Here is a 13127-nt window from a genome sequence, read left to right on the forward strand (position 1 = left end):
TTCATTTTCACATTCACAACATAACACAAACACATATGGACCTAACATATTTCAAAAAATCGGGTAAAGACGGTTTTGTGTTGCAGGGCACCTTTAACAACTTTATATAGGTGACACACTATATACACTCTAAATAGGCTATGTTAAATGTAATACGTAACTAACTGTAAATATTATAACTTTCTCTGACACAAATATAGCATGATGATCTTAGGTGAAAATATTTTACTTCTACAAATACAACCCCTTTCCCCCATGAACTAATAAAAATGAATGAATACTCTTCAACGATGGAAACTTTAACTTCAAATTTCAACAAGATTATTGGATATTTCTGGTATGTAGATGACATATTCACGTTTTCTAACTAATTTTGGTTGTACAGAACAAAAAAAGAATCCATAGGTTTTGCTAAAAGTTTCACCAAGATTATATTATTCAAAGATATTACATCAACATGTTGGCCAAATAAGGACCATACATTTTACACATAGAAAAATGGAAACCTCGGTACAGTGCAATGTAATCTAATACAACAATCTTGCAATAAATCCAAAATATTAACTTTTGGTTGAGTCTCACTCTTAGATGGTGTTGAGGCTATACCTTGTGATTGTATTGTCTTATTAATACAGTCCTATAGACCAGTAGCAACTGACTTATTAGTTTCTATACTTACTTAATTACTAATGTCTTAAAATGAATACATGTCACACCTTTAACAACGTCCATCTATCTTCGTCCGCTTATCCGGTGTCGGGTCGCGGGGGGAGCAGCTCCAGCAGGGGACCCCAAACTTCCCTTTCCCGAGCAACATTAACCAGCTCCGACTGGGGGATCCCGAGGCGTTCCCAGGCCAGGTTGGAGATATAATCCCTCCACCTAGTCCTGGGTCTTCCCCGAGGCCTCCTCCCAGCTGGACGTGCCTGGAACACCTCCCTAGGGAGGCGCCCAGGGGGCATCCTTACCAGATGCCCGAACCACCTCAACTGGCTCCTTTCAACGCAAAGAGCAGCGGCTCTCTCCGAGCTCCTCACGGATGACTGAGCTTCTCACCCTATCTCTAAGGGAGACGCCAGCCACCCTCCTGAGGAAACCCATTTCGCCGCTTGTACCCTGGATCTCGTTCTTTCGGTCATGACCCAGCCTTCATGACCATAGGTGAGGGTAGGAACGAAAACTGACCGGTAGATCGAGAGCTTTGCCTTCTGGCTCAGCTCTCTTTTCGTCCTGGCGGTGCGATAGATTGAATGCAATACCGCACCCGCTGCGCGATTCTCCGACCAATCTCCCGCCCATTGTCCCCTCACTCGCGAACAAAACCCCAAGGTACTTGAACTCCTTCACTTGGGGTAAGGACTCATTCCCTACCTGGAGAAGGCATTCCATCGGTTTCCTGCTGAGAACCATGGCCTCCGATTTAGAGGTGCTGATCCTCATCCCAACCGCTTCACACTCGGTTGCGAACCGATCCAGTGAGTGCTGAAGGTCGCAGGCCGATGATGCCATCAGGACCACATCATCTGCAAAGAGCAGCGATGAGATCCCCAGCCCACCAAACTGCAACCCCTCCCCACCCCGACTACGCCTCGATATCCTGTCCATAAATATTACAAACAGGATTGGTGACAAAGCGCAGCCCTGGCGGAGGCCAACCCTCACCTGAAACGAGTCCGACTTACTACCGAGAACCCGGACACAGCTCTCACTTTGGTCATACAGAGATTGGATGGCCCTGAGTAGAGACCCCCTCACCCCATACTCCCAGCACCTCCCACAGTATCTCCCGGGGACCCGGTCATACGCCTTCTCCAAATCCACAAAACACATGTAGACCCGGTTGGGCATACTCCCAGGCTCCCTCCAGGATCCTTGCGAGTGAAGAGCTGGTCCGTTGTTCCACGACCAGGACGGAATCCGCATTGTTCCTCCTCAACCCGAGGTTCGACTATCGGCCGAACCCTCCTTTCCAGCACCTTGGAGTAGACTTTACCAGGGAGGCTGAGAAGTGTGATACCCCTATAATTGGCACACACCCTCTGGTCCCCCTTTTTAAAAGAGGAACCACCACCCCAGTCTGCCACTCCTTTGGCACCGTCCCAGACTTCCACGCAATGTTGAAGAGGCGTGTCAACCAGGACAGCCCCTCCACACCCAGAGCCTTGAGCATTTCTGGACGGATCTCATCAATCCCGGGGCTTTGCCACTGTGTAGTTGTTTGACTACATCAGTGACTTCCGCCTGGGAAATCGGCGACAATCCCCGTTATCCTCCAGCTCTGCCTCTAACATAGAGGGCGTATTAGTTGGATTCAGGAGTTCCTCAAAGTGCTCCTTCCACCGCCCTATTACCTCCTCAGTGGAGGTCAACAGTGTCCCATCCTTACTGTACACAGCTTGGATGGTTCCCCGCTTCCCCTCCTGAGGTGGCGAACAGTTTTCCAGAAACACTTTGGTGCCGACCGAAAGTCCTTCTCCATGTCTTCTCAAACTTCTCCCACACCCGCTGCTTTGCCTCTTTCACGGCAGAGGCTGCAGCCCTTCGGGCCCCTCGGTACCCTGCAACCGCCTCCGGAGTCCTCCGAGATAACATATCCCGGAAGGACTCCTTCTTCAGTCGGACGGCTTCCCTGACCACTGGTGTCCACCACGGTGTTCGTGGGTTTACCGCCCCTTGAGGCACCTAAGATCCTAAGACCACAGCTCCTAGCCGCAGCTTCAGCAATGGAAACTTTGAACATTGTCCACTCGGGTTCAATGCCCCCAGCCTCCACAGGGATGCACGAAAAGCTCCGCCCGGAGGTGTGAGTTGAAAGTCTGTCGGACAGGGGCCTCCTCAGACGTTCCCAATTTACCCGCACTACGTTTGGGCTTACCAGGTCTGTCCAGAGTCTTCCCCACCCCTGACCCAACTCACCACCAGATGGTGATCGGTTGACAGCTCTGCCCCTCTCTTCACCCGAGTGTCCAAAACATACGGCCTCAGATCAGATGAAACGATTATGAAATCGATCATTGACCTTGGCCTAGGGTGCTCTGGTACCAGGTACACTTATGAGCATCCCTATGTTCGAACATGGTGTTCGTTATAGACAATCCATGACTAGCACAGAAGTCCAACAACAAACAACCACTCTGGTTTAGATCAGGGAGGCCGTTCCTCCCAATCACGCCTCTCAGGTGTCTCCATCATTGCCCACGTGCGTTTGAAGTCCCCCAGCAGAACAATGGAGTCCCCCACTGGAGCCCCATGCAGGACTCCAGTCAAGGTCTCAAGAAGGCCGAATACTCCGAACTCCTGTTTGGTGCATATGCACAAACAACAGTCAGAGTTTTCCCCCACAACCCGCAGGCGTGGGAGGCGACCCTCTCGTCCACCCACCGTAAACTCCAACACAGCGGCGCTCAGCCGGGGCTTGTGAGTATCCCCACACCCGCCCGGCGCCTCACACCCTGGGCAACTCCGGAGAAGAAAAGAGTCCAACCCCTATCCAGGAGTATGGTTCCAGAACCGAGACTGTGCGTGAGGTAAGCCCCACCAGATCTAACCGGTGGCGCTCCACCTCCCGCACCAGTTCCGGCTCCTTCCCCCACAGAGAGGTGACGTTCCACGTCCCCAGAGCCAGCGTCTGCCGCCCGGGTCTGGTCCGTCGAGGCCCCTGACCTTCACTGCCACCCATGTGGCATCGCACCCGACCCCAACGGTTCCTCCCACAGGTGGTGGGCCCATGGGCTGGAGAGATGGGAGCCACGTAGCTTGTTCGGGCTGTGCCCGGCCGGGCTCCGTGGCAAACCCGCCACCAGGCGCTCGCCCGGCGAGCCCGCCCGTCTGGGCCTGGCTCCAGACGGGGGCCCCGGGCTTCCTCCGGGCAGGGTCACTCCATCTCTACCTTGCTTCTTCATTGGGGTTTTTGAACCCCAACAACGTAACAACGTATCAATAACAATCAAATGCTCAATCAAATGCTAACAAAGGCTCTGCAGCTGTAAACGCTAAAAAAAAACTACAACTACTTTTTGACCCAGATCTGGTTGGATCTGCTTCCTAAATAAACAATGTGTGCATCTCATCATCAGACAGTTAATTGTATTACCTCACATTAGAAACGACCATGGAGAGGGTCACAGGCTGTTTCCTCAGGGGACGCTGCCTACCTTCGTTATGTGGAGGAGGAGGATGAGGAGGGGAGAACAAACTGTGGGATGCTGCTGTTGCATTTGAATGTGTGCCAGAGAAATCCCTCCTCTGTGTCCTTCACCACCTCATTTCACTTTGTGCTAGACAGCATCACACCCTGTTTTCCTCGTTCTCTCCCCCTCTCTCTACACTTTCTGAATGACACCTAATACGCTCATATGAGCGTTTGTGCTCCTTGCCTGTGTGCATGTGGTTTTGTGCAAGTGTGGTCTGTGCGTTTGATACAAGTAGAATTGTCCCATTTGTTCATCCAAATGACCTTAATTTTAGTCTGCCTCCTGGCTCTGCGTCTATGTTTATTGACCAGACATTTTAGATACAAAAAAAGTTGAGCGAAGATGAATTACAACAGTTGAGATGATCTGCTGTCTGTCACTTCGGAGATGCAGTTAAAAGCTGCACATATTTAATGAGACAGGGGGAATTTCATGGGGAATGAAGACGGATTTGTTCATGAAAACTGCACTCTGCAAACGGCCGACTAGAGAAAGTACGAGAAAATGTATTCCTGCTTGATAACAGGCAGAGGACAGTGATTTAGAGACAGTGGATGGTAGTAGATTACGGATTGATCAAACACCCTCCTCCCCTTTTAAATATAGATTTTAGAGAAAATGTGAAGGAAGGTACTTTACTTGCCAACTATTCCCTGTAGATCACTGTGAGCAAATCAATCACTGGTGGAGAGATATTATCACTTACAGTAAAGTGCAACTACAGGCCTTCGCTTAAACTGAAGCGCCAGCTGGCAATTATTTTGCAGTTATTGAAGATGGTGAGTTAGGCATCACCTTTAAAAATAGGTGAAAAAGGGTTATGAATTGCAAGTTGTGGATGAGTTTGAATTCTAACATAATTCTTCCTACATAAAGGAGTCCACCAGTCAAAGCTGACATAAGATATTCTTTTTAGGTGATTTTAAGTAGAAAAGATCTTTTTTCAGAAAACAGAGTAATTAGCCCCACCTTGTGAAAACTTGTAGCCTACAATTTGCAGATATTTCTCAAATGTATTCACTTTTTTATTTGTGCAATTACTCTTTTAGGGGCTGAAATAAATATTCATTAAAGTTTAGAACATTCATCTTATAAAACGGATGTGCTGTGAATTGCATGATCGAGTCCTCCATTAATAAATAAACCTATTAGGACAAATTATTTTCAGAAACAAGTTTTCTTTTAAACTGGTGACTGTTTCGCCACGAAAAATAATAATAGGCTATAATCACTGGCACCGGATTCGGCTTTTTTATGTCCTATTTTAACACTTTCCGCCACAAAGTAAGCAGTAGCCTGATAACTGACAGAGAATTGGCAGGTGAAGGCTCAATGCCCATCCTCTCCTCTCCGAGGCGCAGTAATCTAGCATTTCAGAGTAGGAAGTGGGGTTGCGGTAACAGTGAATTGAAAGTACGCCATAAATATGGCGCCAAAAGAGTTTTCAAGCTGATGATAAGAGCTGATTTTTCTCTGTGTTGTCTTTTTTTTTTTTTTTTTTCTGGGGGTGGGGGGAGAGGTTGCAAGACAAGACCAGTCTGTGCATTTGTGCAGAGCGGTGTGTGCACGTACGCCGGGTAGACGAGTGGAAGCGAGGCAAGGCAGCAAGTGAAGAGCTCAATTATTTTTGAAGGAGGGACGTTGCGAAACTGGCTTGCAATCTTTTCTGACTCATCGTTTGGAAATAAAGAATCCTTTTTCTTTTTTTTTTTTTCTTGTTCTTTTTTTTTACTCCTCCTCTTGCTTCTCCGTCCCTTCCTCCTTGTACCGTTACCGCTGGCACCCGAGAGGAAAACACCGTCGGGTTTTGACACCACGTTTGGGCTGCTTTTGCAAAATGCGACATGCTTTCCTGTGAGCGGTATGTTGTGCGCACCTCGCAGCCTGCTAACCCGTGAACAGCAGCAGCAGGACCAGCGGCGGCACCACTGTGTTTGTTGTTGTTGACTTGTAAAGGCAGCAACAACTCAGTCTGGCAGCCACTTTGGGATTTTATTTCGGATTTGGACTCGGTGGCCGGTCTTTGCAGAGCTGACGCGCTGTCAACACGCACCGTGAGGGGAAGGGAAGGGAAGGGAGGGGAAGGGAAGGGACAGTCCTGTCACCCAACGTGGATTCTGATTCGGGGCTGTTTAGCAGCACTGCTAGTAGCCTGCCAGGTCACTGAGTGGGCAAACCGAACTACTGCTAAACCCTCCACTGTAAAACTACATGTGCCTGGCTCCCAATGATCTCCTAATCTCCGGGAATCGCCCGCCGTCCAGGACTGTGGACGTTTCTGCATCCGAAGCTGACTGCGATCAAGGTAAAAATAATTACCACTAATAAGCGGATGGAAATGATGAAATGTAACAGTGGGAGTGTTGCAGGACCGCTAAAGTACACTTTGCTGCTCCTGCTGCTGCTGCAAGTGCTATCAGTGCTAGGCTAGCAGCAGGGCAGCAGCTCTGTATACGCACTTTTGCAGCGGGCTTGTCAGTCACAGTCAACGGCAGGGACGCTGTAGCCTGAGCGGTGCATGTGGGTCAAGGAGAGGGGTAGGCAAACGTTATGTGTTTTTAACGTTATGTGTTGCAGTGAAGGGAAAGACAAATAATAATTTGAAGCCAGAGCCCTGTGCAGGCAGGGAGATGAAATGAACCGGGTAAACTTGCCCATGTTGTAGAGTCTGCAAACGTAACGTGAACGCGCCCGGTGAATCAAGTGTGTGAGCGGGTAGTTGGAGAGTGTCCAAGTGTGGTTATTTTTGCGCGTAATTGCGACAAATAGGGCCATTTGCAGCAGCGTAGCGAGGAATGTGAGTGGTGACTTGTAGGCGAACGTGAAGGCTGTAACACACACACACACACACACACACACACACACACACACACACACACACACACACACACACACATTCATAGACACATACAGGGGGATAGGATATGAGATGAAGTTGTGTGTGTAGAGCAGCAGGTCCGGGTGCAGGGTGAAGGCACCAAACGTTCACAGTCCCTGGAGGTTTTGCAGGTTCCTTTTACTCCTCTGTAACAGGGAGGAAAGGAAACCAGGGGGAGCAGCACTGCTTTTAGGAAGGCTGAGCACGCAACCACACATACACACATCAAGGAATTAGAGCAACCCTCTCTGCCTCCTTCACCCTCTCCTCCTCCTCCTCCTCCTCCTCCTCCTCCTCCTCCTGCTTCGTGCTGTGCAGATCTAGCTGGCTTTAGAAGAGGGGGAGTGGCTGTTGTTTACCTCCTCAAAGTCAGAGCTGTATCTGGTGGTTGGATGAGTGTTGCATCCTTAACCTGTAAAAAAAAACAACAACAACAAAACAAGGGCTTTACATGTGGATGCAGATGCTGATGCTGGACGTCAGGTGTGAGCAGGATTAATAGGGTGTAAATCGGGCATTTGCCTCCGGGGTGATTTTATTTATTTATTTATTTATTTTTTAGCAGCATGTTGTGGCCACCTACTCTTCATAATTTCCTGGAGAACCTCCTAAGGAATATTATGTCTGCCTATTAGTGCCGATAATTAACGGATGCAAGCAATTTATCCAGATTTAAAAAAAGAAAAGGGAAAAAAGAATTTGATGGCTCACGTGAAGCTGAACTGGCTGTAGCCTTGAATCAATTAAACTGAAATCGTCTGGGGACTTGTTAAATGTTCCCAGTTGTGACAGGGGCCCCCCCTCTTCCCACCAACACACACACATATACACACACACACACACCCCTCCTCCTCCTCCTGCTGGGTATGAAACCGGAGATGAGTCATGGTGTGTGGGGGCATAACAACCCTCTCTCTATCCCTCTATCCCCCTTCTGTGTCTTTCATATCTTTCCTGATGCAGTGCTATCTTGTTTTCACTCATTCTCTCTCTCCCTCTCTTTCTCCCCCCTCCCCTCCGTCCCTTGAGGCTCGCCTCTTTCGCCTAGAGACAGTGGTTGTTTACAAGGCAAGTAAACATGGATGAGAGCTGTTTTAATTTTGCTTCTGTTTTTTTTTTTTTTTTTTTACAGCCCTCCTGCCAGCCAATCATCCATGTTTGAATCCCTCATTCCTTATCCATCCCTTCACTTTTTATCCTTCTTTCCTTCCTTCTTTTCCATCCTATCATCCATCCATCACTCCATCTTTTTCCTCCTCATCTTCTCATCATCTCTCGAACAAGCTTTTACTGAAATTTCTCTCATCATCTGACTTAGGAGCCAGGATGTAGGTGTGTGTGTGTGTGTGTGTGTGTGTGTGTGTGTGTGTGTGTGTGTGTGTGTGTGTGTGTGTGTGTGTGTGTGTGTGTGTGTGTGTGTGTGTGTGTGTGTGTGTGTGTGTGTGTGTGTGTGTGTGTGTGTGTGACCATATGTATCAACTCTCCCTGTAGACTATGTCATGTGAAACTTGAGCATGTAGACCTTTTAAGCCACACATGTGTACATACGCACGTGTGTGTGTGTGGGCGGGGGTGTAGCGTGTGTGTGTGCGTATTTATGTCTGCTGCGTTAAGCGACAAGCTTGGATTGGCTGGGAAAGGGGGTAAGGACCCCCACGTGGTGTGTTGTATCGCATTAGCTGCTACGTAGTGAAGAGGAGGAGGAGGGGTGTTGTTCATGAATGGACCACTGACGTCACGTAAACTGTACCCTCAATCCCTCACACACATGCCCTCCCCACCCCCCATGTGCACATACATGTTGTTACACACATTACTAAAGAAGGCTGTGTGTGTGTGTGTGTTTGTGTGTGTGTGTGTTGTGCCTGCAGGCGGGTTGGCTAGCTGTCATGTCACCAGCTCTCTGCTGCTCTCTGCTCTGCTTACTAACTAACTAACCAGCATGTTGGCCAAAAGGGTATTACTACTAGCTGAGGTGTGTGTGTGTGTGTGTGTGTGTGTGTGTGTGTGTGTGTGTGTGTGTGTGTGTGTGTGTGTGTGTGTTCTTTTTGGTGTGTAGTTCCATGTGCTGTGATTTTTGTGAGTCAAGAATAGCCCAATATTAGATTTCCGATTCTGATGAATCTTAATTTATGATCCAATACATATTGTGTCTTTTTTTTTTTTTTTTTTTTATAATTTGTCCTCTCATGAAGAATGTTAAAATAATAAGCAAGGAATACAATGAAATGAAAAATGTTTTCTTAGACTTGATTATCTTTAATAAAGGACATTACTGTAAATTGCACTATAGTAGAAATTATTATTTACGATTAGCTAGATGTTAAGGAACTTTTATTATACTTAAGTTAAGGACAGACACAAAAAAAAAACCTTAAACATATGAAAACATCTGTCAGTGTGTTCAGTTTGGGGGGTTGTTCTGGTTGGCTCATGTGCAGGTTTTGTCATGCCTTACAAGTTCTGCAACATGAAAGTAGTGGTGGATTAAATGCTGTAGGCATGTTTTTATGTAATAACCAGTGTGTTTTGTCAGTGTTTGCTCTCAGTAGATGACCCTGCTGTGGCGTAGAACCTCGTGTGTGTGTGTGTGTGTGTGTGTGTGTGTGTGTGTGTGTGTGTGTGTGTGTGTGTGTGTGTGTGTGTGTGTGTGTGTGTGTGTGTGTGTGTGTGTGTGTGTGTGTGTGTGTGTGTGTGTGTGTGTGTGTGTGTGTGTGTGTGTGTGTGTGTGTGTGTGTGTGTGTGTGTGTACTTACCTGCTGTTCAGTGGGCAGGAGATGACGTCAGACTTCAAGGGGAGATTTTTTTTAAAGTCTCCTGCACTACTCTGACTCAGCCTTGTTAGTTAAGGATAATTACAACATCTGCACACCTGCACACATTGCTGGTGAGGAAGAAAATGGCACACATATTTCACAAAAAGATGTTTGCAGGAGTGATGGGAATATGCTTCATAACTTATAACATATCTTCTTCCTGCAAAAGCTGACTGAATGAGAGCAGTGGGGCATTCTGGTGCAGCAGATGGTTTTTCAGATAAAACGAATGATCCATTTTTTGTGATAGTTCACAGTGAAATCATTAGTATATCTTACCAAGCTTATGTTTAGTTTCCTTTATGCTTATTTCATGGGTGTTTATATATATATATATTTTATGACCAAATACCTCCGATATCGATACCGCGACGATATTGTAGTGTTGACTATTGGTGCTTTCACAAAATATTTACATAGAGATTTTTGATAAATAATCATCAGTAATGTGGATATAATGACTAAGTGGGTAAAGGCAAATAATAGAACAGTTACAACCGTCTGGTAATTTCAGAAAATGACATCACTTTACTGTAATGTAGCCTTTAAAACCAGGAAAAGACAACACTTAGGCCATATTACGATATTACAATATCCAAAATCTAAGATATATAGTTATGATGATCTAGTTAGGGTTGGGTACCGTTTGGATTTTTATGATTCCGATGCTGAACCAGTACTTTTAAAACTATTCCGATTCCTAACAGATTCCTAAACCGATTCTTGAAAAACAAAAAAATGGCATCAAAGAAAGGCTCTTTTATGGAGTTTTTTTTTTTTTTTATTGAAAATTATTTAAATTTAACAATATATTAACGTTTTAAAGTACTTAAATATAATATAAGTAAACCTAAGTCACCTAACACATAACTACAATAATTCAAAAAATAAGAGTTACACTATTAACAAGTAACAACAAAATAAATGTTGTTGAGTTGGTATGCCAACCAGCTTCAAACTTTGGCAGTTCTTTTGCAGAAAAATGACCATGTTTGCCAGTCTGCGAGAAATCTGGCTTTGTCAGTGGTGTCAGGCTTTACCATATAACAACAGACAAACAATCCATTTACATCCTTTTATTAAAATGTGTAATTATCCATTGGACACTTTCTCCTTGTATCACCCTAAATGGCAGACTATTCTCTCTCAGTCCGCCTGCTACCTCCCACTCTTCTTTAGGGAAAAAATAGTCTGAAGGCTGTATGCACAGTGATGGACAGGCTGACAGATGCTGCCTGAGCTCCTGATGGGAAGAGTTTCAGAGGTGTGTGTTGTGTGTTGTGTGTGTCTGTGTGTCTGTCTGTGTGTGTGTGTGTGTGTGTGTGTGTGTGTGTAAACAACAGACAGAAACAGTATGTCAGACCTTCCTTTGCGGTTTGAACACCCGGTTATCCAAGATGGAAATAAGCTTCTGTGCCATCCTTGAGGATTTAATTTGCACTTAATGTACATTTAAAACCATCGAAAATGGCTGTTCAGCTGAGTTTTAAGACCATAGAGACAAAGTTTGCAGATAATAAGTAAAGGCAACAAATGAGAAGATAGGAAAGGTGAAGCCAGCAGGGACAGAAGGTAGAGGAGAAGAGGAGATGTCAGGAGTAGGGGTGCACAATATTGAAAAAAATGTGATATTGCGATATCGATAATGAATATTTCGATATCGATATTAATTTCGATATTTTTAAACATATGTAAAATTACCAAAGTTATGGGAAAACACATAAAAAATAGATTTCATATTTCCCAGTGCTAAAACAATACATTTAAAATGTTGCCTGAATTGAAAGAATGATATATATATATATATATATATATATATATATTTATATATAAATATATATAATATATAATAATTTATTAAAAATATAATAACAATAACCAGTAAAATATCTTATTTCACCAGTAAAAAAAAAAAAAAAAAAAAAAAAACACTGGCTGGGAAAAGGGTATTTTACAATTACTTTGAATGCTGCATGAGGCTGGCGAGGCCAAACCTTATATATGTCAATGGGCCAAACACTGTATGGGAAAGCGTATTTTACAATTTCTTTGAATGCAGCACGAGGCTGGCGAGGCTCAGTCTGTGCTGTTTTTCAGACAACGGCAGCTACAGTCTGGTGTTACAGTTCTCTAAAGTGAAATACAGATACACTCTTCACCGTTTAGCTGTCAGCATTTTAACCTCATTTTTTACTCTGTTAAAATGCTCGGTTAACTGCTAGCTAACGGTAGGCTCACGTTACCTGCTGTCAGGTGTAGCGCTAACTAGCTAGCTAACGCTAATGCCAAGTGTTTGTTAACTAGCCTCCCGTGCGGCAATGTTTCAGTTGAGTTCCCTCTAACGTCCGTTTTCGGATCATCAGAGAGAAGCGCAGGCATTTAAGTGGCACCTAAATAAGGCACTCCACGCAGCTGATGTTTGTTTATACTTCTCCGCTGGTGTGTGCGTCGAGCCAGCCGGTGTGTGTGTGTGGTAGAGCGAGGAAGAAGTGAGAGAGTGACGGCGTTTTTCTTCGGAGTGAGTAGCGACTCTAACGTTATAGTGAGAGAACCAAAGTGTCTCCGCTATTCTTTCTGAACACGGTGGGAAATCTGGAGCAGGAGAAGTTAACCCTCTCCTTGATTTCATGTTGTTTATGGAGAAGGAGAACCAGGAAATGAGTCGGGGAATTGCAACGCTACCAAGTGAAGTGTATTTTTCAAGAGGTTTTCAAAGAGTGTAAACGTAACAAGAGGCTAAACTCAATAGAACGTTGTGCTGCAGCTTGCAATGGAACAGTCTATTGAGTGCAGCGCCGCCATCTTGACCGAATGCAACACAATGTTCTATTGAGTTTCTCCTCTTGTTGCTTCTATACTCTTTGGTTACATGTCGGACGGGATGCAACGTAAACAAAATATCGCGTAATTATCGCGAGACTTCCGGTATAATATCGCGCAACGTGATATCGCGATAACGATATTGAGTCGATATATTGTGCACCCCTAGTCAGGAGGGCAGGATGACAGACGACAGTATGGGGGGGGAGGTGTAGGTAGATACACAGGGAGGTGGTAGCCAGGGTTGTTGGGAGTGAAGGGCAGACTGCTCATCCTCCATCTCTCTGTCCTTTTCATCCTTTCCAGGAGCTAATGAACTCCTGATGGCAGTGGAGACGGGAGCGATGGATCAATCCGCCATCTCTCTCTGTGTTTCTTTCTATCTCCCACCCCCCGCCCTCACCTGTCCTCCCCCTTTGC

The 13127-nt window shown here is 45.6% G+C and overlaps 1 protein-coding gene across 1 annotated transcript in view; it reads left to right on the plus strand.

Moving 5' to 3' along the window:
- Positions 1-6423: 6423 nt before the first annotated feature.
- jade2 (jade family PHD finger 2) overlaps positions 6424-13127 on the plus strand; it is a 177826-nt gene continuing 171122 nt past the window's right edge. The window contains exon 1 of the mRNA XM_028594952.1: positions 6424-6498. The gene's annotated coding sequence lies outside the window, so the exon portion shown is untranslated. The remainder of the gene's footprint in view (positions 6499-13127) is intronic.

The sequence above is a fragment of the Perca flavescens genome, chromosome 13 (genome assembly GCF_004354835.1).
Source record: "Perca flavescens isolate YP-PL-M2 chromosome 13, PFLA_1.0, whole genome shotgun sequence".
Lineage (NCBI taxonomy): Eukaryota > Metazoa > Chordata > Actinopteri > Perciformes > Percidae > Perca > Perca flavescens.